This window comes from Oryza glaberrima, chromosome 8, assembly GCF_000147395.1.
Source record: "Oryza glaberrima chromosome 8, OglaRS2, whole genome shotgun sequence".
Classification (NCBI taxonomy): domain Eukaryota; kingdom Viridiplantae; phylum Streptophyta; class Magnoliopsida; order Poales; family Poaceae; genus Oryza; species Oryza glaberrima.
The window spans coordinates 16220227-16236145 of record NC_068333.1 but is presented as its reverse complement, the minus strand read 5'-3'; the positions used below and the strand labels follow the sequence as shown (position 1 = coordinate 16236145).

Here is a 15919-nt window from a genome sequence, read left to right as displayed (position 1 = left end):
CAGAATGATATTTCTATTCAACCAGAGTAATTAACAAAGCACAAGAATAAGGAGAGGATTACCGACAACTCTGGGATTCTTCCGACTTCTTCTACTTTCTCTCTTCCTATTCTAAGCATACTATAGAACATATAAACAATCTGAAGTATACTTAGAGCCACTTGTAATTCAGCTTTACATCTTGGTGTGTGTTGGAATGAAGGATGAGGAGGGGCATTTATAGGTGGAGCTTGCTTGGGGGTGTGGAGATCCTCCAAGAATCCAATGAGCATCTTCATCCTTCTAGTGCCATGTGTCCAGCTTATGACGGTTTCTACCGGTGAAAATGGCCATAACCGTCACTAGGGAGCGGCTATCCACAGAATGCAACTTGGTCCTGGGCCAGCGGCCTCCGTAAGGGTTTTTTCCGAACCCGGGACAACTCCGTTCGCTCCGGTTTTTGGCCTGGACACTTATTTTGGGCCCCTGAATCCATTGATATGAATGTTTGGCCCATTTAGAGGTGTTTAATTGGGTTTCTGGGTCCAAAACTCCTTAAGTTCGGATACGAGTTTGATTCTCATCCTCCTTCATGTATATTTCCTCTCAACCTTGGTAGTTTGTCACCAACACTCGTGGAAATTGTTAGAAATAAGCCCTGGGACTATGTTGGATGTTTTATATTTATGGTCTTATGCTGGTATTAACGGCGTTAATTTGGTACTTAACAGCCGTTAACACTAACTAGGTCCCACTAGTTTCTACCTTGGTGCTATTCACCAAGTGTCCCTCATATTGTCACGGGAGCATGCACATTTACGATCACCAGAGCTCACACTAGCACGGGATAGGTCATCTCAATCGGGCGGACAACATCATCAGTGTCGAGAAGGCCTACCGTCATTAATCAAAGGTCACTGATGTGAGAAATTATCTCAATCGAGCATTTGGCCGTCACGGATGATAGTTATCTCAATCGGGCTAAGAATAAGGCCCGTCACCGATAAGTTTTGTCGACGGGAGATACTCGTAGACCAGATAAACGGGGATGGGGTACGTTAGTATGAGGATCTACACGATACGACATCAAAACAAACAAGAGACAAGGATTATACTGGTTCAGGCCCCTCGTAAGGTAATAGCCTTAATCTAGTTTATATGGAATTGATATGGAAGACCACAGAATACAAAGAGAACAGATGAACTTGTTGATACCGACGAGATCCCTATCGAGATTATTAGACGAGACCTCCCGGCGGCTTTGACTTGAGACCATCGGCTTCATAGACTATGGTGGGTGTGTTGGTGCTATGATTCGAAGATCCTCAGCCCCTCCGGGGGTATGCCTTTTATATCATGAGTTGCCTTAGTCTCCAAGTAGAACTCGGAGACAACAAACCCTGCAGGATAAAGAATAATCCCTATCCTTTGCAAGTAGGACTATGATAGTTTCTAGCACGTGAGAATATTTTTCCATAACATCTTGTGTATTTCCTTATTGCATACGAAAACATATCGTAGGATATGAGGTATACCAATCCGGTATATTTGACAAGTCGTAGGATAGGAGGTATGCTTTATCCGTAACCCTGACAGTAGCCCTCCGACTTTAATTTAAATGAACTGTTGTTGTCGACCGTGACTTCCGTGGCAACGTTATCGCTCTCTTCTGGTCATAATCAACAAAAGCCCGACATTTGTCATCTACCGGTGTTTCTGGGTCCCGACGGTGTAACCGCAGGTGTGCGCGTGGTCTTACCGGTGGGATAGTGGCAGTCTGACCGCGGGTGAAGGGCGGTCTGACCGGCGAGGCTTCGGCGGTCGGACCGACGGTGAACAGGCGGTTCGACCAATGGCGACACGACTTCGTCATTTACTCGGTTCGAGGTAAATCTTTTATTCCGCAAAAGATTTTGGCTTTTTGGTTATCCCACCATTCAACCCCCCCCATTTGATAGGTTTGTTTGGTCTTGTGCGATCCTAGGATCGTAAAAGGCCTTTCCCACTCCAAAAGCTAGCCAATGAGGTGAGGGGCTCCCCCACTTATATCTTTGCCACTCCACAACCAATTTAGGACTATTTAACAATCTCCCCTTTCACACATTGGTGTCCCTCAGCCGTTCACCGCCCCTTCACTGTTTCCCGACGGTCCCTCAGGTATACGGTCGCTCAGGTATACGGGCCCCGCAGGCACCCACGGTCCATCAGGCCTTCGCACACTATGTCCCTTGGGCCAGAGATGTTGAACTAGCCATGCTCTGGTACGAATTGTAGGATTGCACACGACCAAACAAATCTACAGTAGGGTGAATGGTAGGATAAACCAAAAAGCCAAAATATTTTGCAGAATAAAAGATTTACCTCGAACGGAGTAGATGACGAAGCTCTATCGTTGTCGGTCGAACCGCCTATTCACCATCGGTCTGCCCGCATCTTCGGACAGACAACTCGATCACCCGTGGTCAGACGCGCGCATACCTGCCGTTAGATGACAAACTCGAACATGTAGATTAAAACTTTCAACTTTATTGCATCAACTAGTGTTTACAAAGTGCACCAACAGCACTCCTCACCAAAATCTTGAACTAAACTCGAAAACCTAACTTTCTCTACACTCAAGTCTCTCTAAAACTGATACCGGGAGGCCTCACCCTCCCTCTTTATTTATACATGAGGTAGGCTGTGTAAAACCCACGAATCTAACACAACTTAGTACTCCTAACCCACGTAGGAAACCATCTCTTGCAAGTATCTAACTGATTCCTTTCTTTATCTCAATCAATCTTCCCGAATTCGGACTCCCTTCCAAATTCGACTCCTCTTTCCATACGTACACAATCCCTCTTGTATATCATACGAATTTCTTCATCACCACATGCATTGTCCTCTAGCCTTTAGTATCCCGCATGATGTCTTGATCCCTGGACACCAACTTATCCCAAGTCGACTCCGATCTATCACATGCAACACTCTCCGAGGCCTCAAGCAACACCTGCACGTGCAACAACCAAGAAACCATATTCCGAGCACAAGTTCGTCCCAACTTGACTCACATTAGTATAATAACAGTATCCGTACGCATAGAAACCATCTACAAGTCGGGTCGGCAAGACAACCCGAAACCGACAACAATCAGGATCCTGCTGATCAGACCGTCGGGTCGACCGGTCTGACCGCCGCAACACCTGCGGTCTGATCGGCGGCAAACCACCGAGGGAGAGGGATCTGAGAGGAAAGGGAAGAGGAAGACTTTTTTTCGTCCAGGCTGTCACGAGAGCTCTCGAGAGGCTCCTTAGCCGTGCGTGCAAGTACAGTTTATAAATGTATATTGCTCTCTCCATTCACAGAAATATAAAAATAAAGTTCTACCGTTCAAAATTTTTCCATGGTAAAAAAAAATTATAGTACTACTTCTCCGTCCAAACCAACCCATATTAATTTCTCCACTTACCCTCTTGCCCAACAATGAAATTCAACCAACGGTATGAAAGTTACTTCACCTCAAATCTAATTTTTCATAAAACACAACTTATATTTGTTGATGAAGCAGTAGCTGCTCCCTTCGTCCCAAAATATGAATCGTATGGAACATTTTCTACTACGAATCAGGTCCAACATATCTTATTGTTATCTATACTTCTATATATATACTAATATAAATAGGAGGAGTTTTCACTGTGCAATCGAACGGCCAAATCACGAGAATCTTAGGCCCACGCGCAGAGTCTCCGCGCCGCCTCCGCAAATTCCTCCACTCTAAACCCGTCGCCCACTCACATCTCTTCCGCACACTCCGTCACCGCATCATCGCTTCCCCCTCAATCACGCCGCTGATAGCTTCCTCGGCTCCTCCTCCCCTTGATCTCGCCCTCGATGATGCACCACCTACACTCGATTTTGACATCCACAAAAAATGCTCGGCCTCCTCCCCATCTCCACCTCGCTGGTAGTCTCCGTCACCGCCACACAGCCTCGCCGGCCGCTTTCATCGCTCTCCTGTGTCACCTGCCGGCATCACCACCCCTCATCCACCACGCCCTCGATGGTACTCCCGTCAACCACCAGGATGTTAGAATTTCAATGGTTACAATTGAGAAGAGGATGGCACTCGAGATAGGGCAATTTTCTGGTTTTCTTCATTCACAAAACACAAAGCCATATCCTCCCAAAGAGGATTGGGTACATATTTATAGCTGCTTGTAGCAGCCATGCTAGGGCAAGAGGGTGCTGTCCTAGAGCATCCCAACAAACTGTCCTAGAGCATCTCAACAAACTGCTGTCCTAGCTGTCCTAGAGCATCCAAACTGAAAGTAGAGATGCTGTCCTAGAAAGCTAAAAAGCAAGAAAAGGCACCACAAGACCAAGACCAACCAGCCAAGACTTATTCCTACACAGGAACCATTCTCCAGTCCTCCCTCCCTAGGTGTGCTCCAAATCCAAGACTCCCTGCCATGGTCCTTTGCCCAGATCCAGGCTGCCACGTCTTCGATTGCTCACATCTGCACTTGATCGTGGTCTTCGGCGACAGCCTGCAAGGGAGAGGAGACCTGACGGTGGGGATTGAAGCGGTGCGATGGAGATCCGGCGGGAGGGAAGACCAGTGCATGCTCCCGCCGAGCGTGTTCTCGACTGCGCCTCCTCCTTCCCACCTCAAAGAAATCAGTTCGATTTAATCTACCACAGGTAATGCTTCACTTGCAATGTTACCTGACAAATACAACTTCTTAGTGCTTTTGAAGGTAGCTGCTGCGGTGAGAGAGTCTGGTACGTCTTGGATCTTCTTGGTTTGGACTTGACCAAAAGCAATGAATAGTCAGGTGATTGTTATTACTGTTGCATGCTCTGGTTGTTTCCTTCAGACTTCCTATCAATTTTACTTGGATTAAACAAACAAATTTTCCTGCTGAATTTTCGCAGGCAGATATTCCTCTAGACGAAAAATGTCTGCATGCTTTGCTTTGTTGAATTGATAAAGTGGGTCAAAACGGGAGTCCTAATGTGCAAGCAGTTGGTCAAGAAGCTGAGGATATCCCATTCCAAAAAAAATATGTGCCTTCTTTGCATGTAATCAAGCTATGCAGATTTAATCTTTGATCAAGCCAAGATCAGTAAGAAATTAATTCACTATTATATATGTTATTATGAACACTAGCTTGACTTCTATGCCTTGACTCTTCTGGATATCTGGCAGGTTTTGTCACTATCTGAATTTGCCGTAGGAAAATGGCAGATTTCCTTCTCACAGGCATAATTGCAGACTGTCAATAACTCAATACTTTGAAAGGGTAGCTTTGCCCAGAGGTTTGTAGTAGGCTAACATTTTTTTTTCAGGAATACGGTAGGTCGATAACATTTATCTATAAATTTTGGTGATTTCAGTTAATTGTGACAACATGAGCAACGGTGAAGAAGAAGAAAGAGCATGAATTCCATGACTAAATCTTGTGGTCTATTTTGTAAATCCATTGCCGGGGTAAAATTTTTAGCACTCGACCTGAATGTCATATCTGAATATCCACCTATTATTGTGGCCTACAATTTCATTTTCCAATTCTATGCTCTAGAAGTTTAGAGCTACAAAATGCACAATTTCATTTTTCATACAATTATTCTGTTGTGTTCATTTTCTTATAAAGAGACCTTTTCAATGGCATAATCCAAAGGTACGAGGCATGCACTTCATAAGTACGATGCAAGTTATGTTAGTTAGGGAAAAATATTTTCAGTTTTGCTAGCTAGCTCGAGGGAATGGTATGTTTCGAAACAAACAAGCCATCTATTTTTGCAGTTTGATATTCCAGGTTTGTCGTTAGGATCATTGTTCTAAAATCTTGGGTACATTCTTACCAGAAATGCTTTCATGCGTTTTAAGAAGAGAGCTTCCATATATTTTAGTATCTGTATTTGTTGTTTGATATTTTTATTTCGCAAGTTCAGTTCATGTATAGCTTAAGAAGTTTTGTGGGACAAAATCTCTATGTATATTGTGTTTTCAGAACAAGTTGAAATAACGTTGCTTCATATGGAGATGGGATATGTTCTTTAAAAGTTATAAGCTGTGAACTGTAGAAGCTGTTCTAGAGTGGTTTACTCTTGTTTTACAACATCAAGTCTGGTTTATGAGGTGTGTATCTCATTCAAATTAATCATTTTTAGCAAACACGTGTGCTTCAGTTTTGTTATCCTTGAGCAACCAAGTTCACAATTGTGTCGTTTTGAGAATGCAAGACTGCAAGAGTATTTGACAAGACTTACTTGATTTTCATGGATATGTAGTCAGACACAGGAGTCTGGCACTTTGAGATGTCCTTCTCTAGGAGTGTAAATTGGCAATTGACAATTTTTTACTAGGAGTCCGGAAAAACTAGAATGCACACAATTCTATATGTGAATATCTTTATTTGGTAGGGCTAAATATTTGGTATTTGCTTTTGCCACTACGAGTCCTGCAAAATCTGAACCAACTTAGCAACTATTTTTTTTTCATTCAATGCTTATTTGCAAAGAGGTATCAAACTATTTGATGATTCACAACTTATTCCCTCATGTTCTATATTGTTATATATTTTTTAATTTCCATTACTCAAAGAATACTCAGTTTTTCATGTCATAATACAATCAAGTGACAGTTACAGATCAAGAATATTCAGCTTTTCTTCTCATAACTGTTAAGCACGAGGAAAATCAGGAAGAATTTTGAGACTTGAACTTACTGAAGATATTCCTTCTATAAGTGTATTATCTGGAGCATTGATTTTCTTTTTATGTATTTTCTCAAATACTCAAACCCATGTCAATTTGTATTGCAGAATATTTGTACAAAAAAAACTCAATTGTGCATGTGATTAGTGGTTGATAAAATTTTGGCTTCAGTTTAGTTCCTTTCATGCTTGACACCATTGATTCTTGTTTAAATTTTTTACTTCTCTTCAAACTTTCACCTCTAAAATTGTATTCACTTCAGGAAGCTAACCATCTTGTTATCTGGATTTCATAGGTATCTGTTCATGTAATCCACAAAAAGACTTGGCCCATAAATCCACAGCAGTTAACATTCTTGGCCCCCACAAGAATATGGGTATATTTCACAATTCAAATTGAAGGCTCCCATTAAATAATTATAGGTGTATTTGGTGGATGACTCGAGTTCAGTTTCGATGGAATGTACACTTTCTCTTCAAATTCAGCTTGACTTTTTTTTTCTCAGTTTATAAGTTAGACATGTGCAGTGTATTGTGCTTGGTTGTATGAAATGGAGTACTGATCTTTTTTTTTAACTATTAGTTTGCATGGAAATTGAAATGAAGCCTGATTTCATCTTTATTTATATAGCTTTGTTTCTTACCCACATGGATTATATGAATGTTACTATGATATTTCTTATGCACTGAAGTGTTTCTTTCTCATTCTCAATCTTGATTTCAAATGATAGTGAATGTTGATTAATTTGTTATCTAGGAACGGACCATCATTATTATTCCGTAGTATTATGTTGAAGCAAATTATAATGGGTAGAACGTGCATTTCACATGCACGATTACTAGTATTTTGAAACAAGGGAGTAGTTAGCAAACGATCCAATTAGACTTTGAAGAGAAACAATGAAACCTCTCCATGACGATTACAGGCACACAACAAACTACCCAAAAATGGAATAGAAAAATAGCTAAAAAGGAGATCACAAAAAAAACTTGCCACTACCCAAAAAGGAATAGAAGAATAGCTAAAAAGGATATCACAAAAAAAAAACTTGCCACTACCAAAAAAGAATAGAAGAATAGCTAAAAACACTAGTGAAGAAACCATTTTTCCTCTCGGTTCGTAACCCCCTTTAGTCCCGGTTATCCAACCATCGGGACTACGAATCCGCGATCTTTAGTCCCAGGTGAAATAACTGGGACTAAAGATCTCGGTCAGCCACGTGGCCGGCTGAGCCATCTTTAGCTATTCTGCATATACATATGGAATAACTGGGACTAAAAATCGATCTATCAATTTTTTTTATTTACATATATATTATGCATATACATATGGAATACATATATATATATACATATATATATATATATATATATACATTATGTATACATATATACATATAGGACGCTCAGATAGGGCTCTGTGGTGCCCGGGCACCACTGACATCTGCCGTTGGATCACAATCTGGTCTAGTTGATCAGTACATGAATGTTTGATTACCGGGTTCACCCGTTAAGTGCATTTGGTTTGGAAATTGACAGCGTGGGCATGCATGCAAAATACTATTTAGGAGTATCAATTTAGCGTCTTTAATACCTTGGTTTCGTAATTGATAGCGTGTGCATGCATGCAAAATATTTAGGAGTATCAATTTAGTGTCTTTAATACCTTTCCATAAATGGTTTCCAGCTGGGATTTGGTTTCTAAATATTTGTCACCATAATCATGAATTTGCGGTTTATTTGGCAACAAACATAATGCGATTTATTAGGGTATATGGAAACCTGAGTATACATGTACGATGTAGTATATATGGAAATGTTATCCCGCGGTTATTTTGAAAATAACTATATATGGAAACCGAGATACTATAAATACACCATGAACGTTGCAGTTGGAATATAAGTATATATGGAATCTAAGTACTCCCTCCGTTTCGAAATGTTTGACGCCGTTGACTTTTTATCACATGTTTGACCGTTCGTCTTATTCAAAAAATTTAAATAATTATTAATTCTTTTCCTATCATTTGATTCATTGTTAAATATATTTTTATGTAGGCATATAATTTAACATATCTCACAAAAGTTAGATTATGTACACCTAGCTAAATTAGTGCGTTTTGCACTTTCAAAATTCAGAAAATGTTTACTCATTTATGTAATAATGTAATGGCTATGTATACACGCGTTATATTTTCTATATACTTAGCTAACTTGTACAAAGTTACGTTAATTTAATTATATTAGGAATCTAAGTGTATCTAAATTTACAATTTGTGTACACGGTAAATTTTATTATTGTCATTTAATATTGTTGTATATAGTAAATTTGGAATCTAATTAAATTTGGGACCAAGGATATTTTAGTCGTTATGTCCGGATGTAAAACTTGAGTATATCAAAATTTTAAATCTGTGTACTGTATATTATTAGAATTTAAAACTCGCTTTACTTGGACTGACGGTATATTTAACTTAATATAAATTAATCTAAGTATATGTTTTGTATACCATGGATTTTAAGTATATGTTTTGTGTACCATATTTAAGTATATGTTTTGTATACCATGGATTTTAAGTATATCTAAATTTTAAATGTGTGTACTGTATATTATTAGAACTTAAAACTCACCTACTTGAACTGACGGTATATTTAACTTAATATAAATTAATCCAAGTATATGTTTTATATACCACATTTAAGTATATGTTTTGTATACCATGGATTTTAAGTATATCTAAATTTTAAATGTATGTACTATATATTATTATTAGAACTTAAAACTCGCCTACTTGGACTGACGGTATATTTTTTCCACCATGTTTTTCCAGATGTGCCTATTTAAATTAAATTCGATTTCTTTCCACCGTGTTTTAAATGTGATTTTAGAAGTTTAATATCCTGAATTGAAAGAGTAGATCTCTTCAATGAAATCTGAAAGAAAACGAAATTTCGGTGAATTGGCTCATCCACATATAACTGATAGGAGTTTTACATAATATAAATGAAGCATATGCTAATTAAAATAAAAATGATGTACAAATATAGATGTAACTAGTTTATTATTACAGTACGAATGTGATTCATAAATGTAAAAACACATAATGGCTACTTATTTGACCGATGGCTGGCAACCATATCACACCACCAGAGACTTGTTTTCCTGCTAGTTCTTGCATGTTGCCTCATGTTTGTTATTCAGACGGTTGGCGAGTGTCATTTCTCTTCACTGGGATGAGAAATGAGCAACTTAGTAGCCTCCAACGCACTCTTGATATCTTTATGGTTTATATCTATCTCCTACGAACAAAAAAACAGGTGGAAAATGTTGAGAGCAGGAGTGAAAAATCCAGAACTGGTGCTGAACGTGAAACAAAAATATATTAAAAAACATTACCTGTGAATCATTGGGCTTCATTTCATCGTCTATTAACATCTGCACCTTATGGAGATATGCATTCTCCTCTTGAAGACCATACTCATTGACTAGGGCCGTCCAAGCATCTTCAAAATCACTTGCTGTGCGTGCATAAGTTGTGTAGTTCTGACCTCGTGCCAAATAATATGTGCCAACTGCAGCGTGGGTGATCATGCTTCTGCAGCGACTGATCAATCTTCTCGCTCCGGGCACCATTCATCTTGTCCATAGCTACTGGCAATATTAATATAAATTTCAGAATACTATGAAGAGGTCAACATATATGAGAAGTACATATAAGTACAGATAAGTTGGAGCACATACCTGGAACACGAATGTGTTGTTGGCGAGAACCAGAGAGAGCACCAGAAGTGAGATGACCATGTACAAGGGACATCGCTGCTGTTTCACTACCTAGCTAAATTCTGTTCACTGGATGTGCAAATCAAGATATTCAAACACACGCGTTATATACCTAAGACAATCTAAATTGAACTGCATTTCAACAAAATATCTAAAATTTAGGTTCCAGGTGATTCATCATGTGCTTAGTTAGTAGACAAAAGGAAGAGAAATGGCAAATCATCTATACATAACAGGGACTGCATGTGAATGTAAACTGTGTGAGTGATAAAAACTGAGGTCCATACCTTTCACGTAATGTAGCTCGCTGGTGAATAATGCCTGTTCCGAATCTCACGAACAACCAGCGACGGCAGCGAAAAGGCACATGGACGTCCGGCGCTGTAATGGCATGACAAAAATGGTTGAGGAGGTCTGGTTTCCAGCAATAGGCTCGTGACGAACGTCGTCGGTGACGAAAACCACGGACGTCGGCCCTCTTCACGGCGTGGCGAGCAATCCCAGCGAGGTAACTCAGTGAAGACGAGGTGGATAGCTAGCTCTTTGACCGTGAAACAGTGTGGCCAAGAAAAATAAAAAAAAATATTACTGTAGCCGGTTATATGTGTATCTTGAAAATGGAATATAACCTTGAAAATAGATGGCAATAATCGCAATTAGTGGAATGGCGTCAATTTTCAAAAACAGATTCAATAGGTAAGTATCTGCATGCAAACGTTGTATATATGGAAATGTGATATAGAAAATGGAAAGTGCTAATCAAAATGTGTAGGCGTGATTAGAGGGCGCAAATTTGGAAATACATGCACGGTATACAGCAAAAATGGAAATACCCGCATGCATGTTCTAAGGAAAGTATATGCATGCAACTCTTATCGGGTAAGACCCGCTAATATGTGATAGTATCCTCTATTAGCGTTGCACGGATCCTAAAGCATTTGGACGGTGGATGGCCATGGATCCCGGGCACCATGGTGCCCCTAACAAATTTACTATACATATATGTACATATATATATATATATATATATATATATATATATATATACATACATATATATATACATACCACTGGTGGAGAAACCCTTTGTAGTCCCGGTTTCCAAACCGGAAGTACCAATCCGGGACTAAAGATCGCTATCTTCTTTTCTGGACTTCGAGGCTTGAATTGTCTCTTGACTTCTGATGCAACGTAAGCGTCAAGCTCCTTTTGCGTGCAATCGTACCCTGGGTCCTTGTTCTTGGCGGCGTCAACTTTCGCCTTCTTCGTTGCCCTTGTGTGGGCAGGCGGTGGAGCTGGGGGGGCCCTTGACTTTGAAGGTGCCGAAAGAGGAGCTTGCGGAGGAGTAGGTGTAGGAGCCCGAGGAGGAGTCGGTGCAGGATCCTGAGGAGGAGTCGGTGCTGGAGCCTGAGGTGGAGACGGTGCTGGCGGATCATGAGGAGGAGACGGTGCAGGATCCTGAGGAGGAGATGGCGGAGCCGGAGGAGATGGTGCACGAGACGCTGCTTGTCGCCCAGGGAGGATGATGTACCGCTTGCGCCATAGAATAATGGCATGGCTTGTGTCTCGTAGATGCGTCTCACCGTCTCCTCCAGGGTAATCCAGCTCGAGGTCCTCATACGCGCCTTCGACCAACTCAACTTTGACCTTCGAGTATCCTGCTGGAATCGGCCTGCAGTGGTAAGTACCTGAAGGGTCCGTTGGGATGGCCATGCCCGACGCCACCTTCATGTTGTGAGAGATTATTTATTAGTAATCAACATATATAAGCAGCAACTAGCGGAATGGCTAAATCTAAAATATATAAACTACGAGCTTACCTTTATTGATAAGTTCTTGTAAGGAATATGCAGCTCACATGGTGTCCGCTGAGTGATGTCATCAACGGGACAGGTCGATTCGTCCTGTGTTTGCATGGCGTCCATGCTCTGTGATCCTACCTGCCCCGTTGAGGCGTAGCTGCTACGGTTTCCTGAGAGGAGGCTTCCACTGCATCTGTTAGTCGTCGCGCAGCCTCTCGTATCTGATCGCCGAAGACCAGTGAGCCATCAGCTAGGTTGAGCGTTCCACCATGAGCATAGTACCAGAACTTCGATCGTTCCGGCCAATTGGCGGTTGCCGGTTCGATACCCCTCTCAATAAAGCTAGCCTCCATCTCCTCCCACTTCGGCATCGCGACGCTATAGCCTCCTGACCCCAAGTGGTGATGGTACTTCTTCTTGGCGGCATTTTCTTTGTTTCTTTCCATCATCGCCTGCCCTTGTTCACCTGTCTTATATGCAACGAACTCGTCCCAGTGATCCCTTAGCTTTGGGAATGTGTCGAAGTTCGGTGTCTGCCCCTTCAGGATATATTTCTTGTACAGCTCTCCCTTGAAGCTCTGAAACTGTTCTGCCATTTTCTTCAGAGTCCACCTTTTCACTTTGTCCTCTGTACCCGTGGGAAGGGTGAATGTCTCGAGCATTGTGGTCCACAGCATCTCTTTCTCCGAATCTGGGACAAAGCTCTCATGATCTCCGCGTGCCCTTGTTCTTCGCCAGTACACCGTATTGACAGGCACGTTATCCCGCACAACCCAACCGCTGTGACGTACATAGTTCTTGGCGGCTTCGGCCGGGGCACTAGGACGTCCATCTTCTTCCACTTTCGTTATGATGTGCCGACCCTCAAGCTTCTTCGCTGCACCTCGTTGCCCGCGTGCCCTCTTCTGTCCAACGGAGGGTTGACTACCACTAGCCTCCTCCTCCTAGTTCTCCTCAACATCCCTTTCCACGTGCCCCTGCTGGTTCCCTTCCGCATCCCTCTCCACGTTCCCTTCCTCGTTCAAGTATTGGTTTGGATCCTCGTTCCCCTCTTCTTCATTCCAGTACTGGCTGCTTCCCTCCGCGATTGTATCGTACAATATCTGTTCCTCATCCCGGTCAGCCATCTGTTGATACAAGAAACATCTGCTAAGTCACGAGACATTTATGTTTTAACAATCTAAGTCATGTATGCTGAGTGTAAATGTCGTACATTAGAACCCTACACAACCTTACGTGCTAAGTCTAATTACAAATCGTGATATAAGCTAAGTCTAGGTGACGTATATTATACAACCCTAGCTAGTAAATAATTATATACTAAGTCTAATTACAAATAAAATAATCTTATATTAAAACTCAAATAATATTACATGCTAAGACTAAAATAGTCATGTATATGCTAAGTGTTTCGTGCGTATATGCTAAGTCTAATTAAGACTACAATAGTCAATTGCTAGGAGTCGCATCAATTCCGTAGTCAATAATTACATACTAGCTAATTCTAATTACAAATAAAGTAATCTTATATTAAAACTCAAATAATATTACATGCTAAGACTGAAAGAGTCATGTATGCTAAGTGTAACTGTCGTATATGCTAAGTCTAATTAAGACTAAAATTGTCAATTGCTAGGAGTCGCACCAATTCCGTAGTAAATAATTATATACTAAGTCTAATTACAAATAAAATAATCTTATATTAAAACTCAAATAATATTACATGCTAAGACTAAAATAGTAATGTATGCTAAGTGTTTCGTGCGTATATGCTAAGTCTAATTAAGACTACAATAGTCAATTGCTAGGAGTCGCACCAATTCCGTAGTCAATAATTACATACTAAGTCTAATTTGCAATAAAATAATCTTATATTAAAACTCAAATAATATTAGAACACTACACAATCTTATATGCTAAGTCTAATTACAAGTCTAATATTCTTAATTGCATTACAAATATAACAATCATTTATATTATTACGTCACTTGCCTGCACGAATTCCTTCTAGGGCTAGCTCTTCCACTCTGGCTTGAGGGACGACTCCGACAACACGTCTTTTCTGCAAGATACAAAAAATATGTATTAGGATAAATGCGAAGTAACATATATATATTGCATTTCATGTTCACGTTCGTTCGCTCGTTCTCGTTCACGTTCGTTGTCGTTCTCGTTCACGTTAATTCGTTCGATCGTTCTCGTTCTCGCTCTCGTTCGTTCGATCGTTCTCGTTTTCGTTCACGTTCTCGCGGCAACGTACGTTGACGTGTTTGTTCTCGTTCACGTGTTCGTTAACGGAGGTGTGGCGGCATCGGGCCGGCGCTTGGCGCGGCGGCGTGGCGGCGGCGGCGGCGGCGTGGCGACGGCGGTGGCGGTGTGGCGTTGCATGCGGCGGCGGCGTTGCGCGGCGGCGAAGGCAGCGGCGTGGCGTGGCGGCGGCAGCGTTGCGCACGCGGCGGCGAAGGCGGCGGCGTGGTGTGCCGGCGGCTGCGTGGCGCGGCGTCGGCGTGGCGCGGCGTCTCGTGGCGGGCGGCACGAGCGGAGAGAGAGATCGAGATCGAAGATCGCGATGAAGGGAGAGGCGGCGGCGGCTCTCACCCCCGAGATGCGGCGGCGGCGGAGGAGGCGGAGGCGGCGGCTAGGACGACGAGCTCGAGACGACGGCGAGATACGGCGGCGTCGGCGCGGGGATTTGCCCTAGCCAGTGGCGGCGAAGGAGAGAGGCCGAGAGAGATCGATCGGCCGAAAACGTTAAGTGTTGGTGGAGAAGACGAGGGCGCGCATCGGGAATATATATAGCCCTCGATCTTTAGTCCCGGTTGTTGAGAACAACCGGGAGTAAAGATATCTTTACTCCCGGTTGTCGGTTGTTGAGAACAACCGGGACTAAAGAAAAGATCTTTACTCCCGGTTGTTCTCAACAACCGGGAGTAAAGATATCTTTACTCCCGGTTGTTCTCATCAACCGGGACTAAAGATATTTTCCCGCTATTTCCAAATTCTTTTTAAACCCGGTTAGGGTTAAGAACCGGGACTAAAGATTATAGCACTGCATATTATATTCGCTTACATATGTGTTTCTAAAATAGAAGTTAATGCATTAACATTATTTAAAGTACAAAGATTAATGACAATTACTTCGAAAAATTATTTTTGTCTGTAATAAATTAAGTGGATAAATCGTAATAAGCAAATATATGACTTAAAATTAATAAAAATTCCAATAATTATATATACTTAGCATATGAATGATATTATTAAATTGGTAAAAACTCTAATTAAGATTTGTATGTACATACTGCATGATTTAAAATTAATAAAAATTGTAATCATCACACATACTTAGCGTAGGAATTATATTAAATTAAATGATAAAAACTCTAATTAACATATGTAAATGCCACATGCATGATTTAAACCTTTTAAAAATTCGAATAGTCATATATAAGTAGCATATGAAAGATAGTAAATTAAATTGTGAAAAACTCTAATTAACATCTGTAAATGCCACATGAATGATTTAATACTTTTAAAAATTCTCTAGTCAATTATAATTAGCATAATTATGCCATACATCAATTGATTTATATGGATAATCAATACATCCAAAATAGTTTACATCGTGTACACAATAATTATGGCATTACATCGGCGGT

The 15919-nt window shown here is 41.1% G+C and overlaps 1 long non-coding RNA gene across 1 annotated transcript; it reads left to right on the top strand.

Annotated features, from left to right (window-relative positions):
• The first annotated feature begins 4199 nt into the window (after positions 1–4199).
• LOC127783245 (uncharacterized) lies at positions 4200–7215 on the top strand. Its single transcript, XR_008019258.1, has 5 exons — positions 4200–4796; positions 4897–5087; positions 5171–5280; positions 5359–5452; positions 6977–7215. It is a non-coding gene; the product is annotated as an uncharacterized LOC127783245 (long non-coding RNA).
• Positions 7216–15919: the final 8704 nt, after the last annotated feature.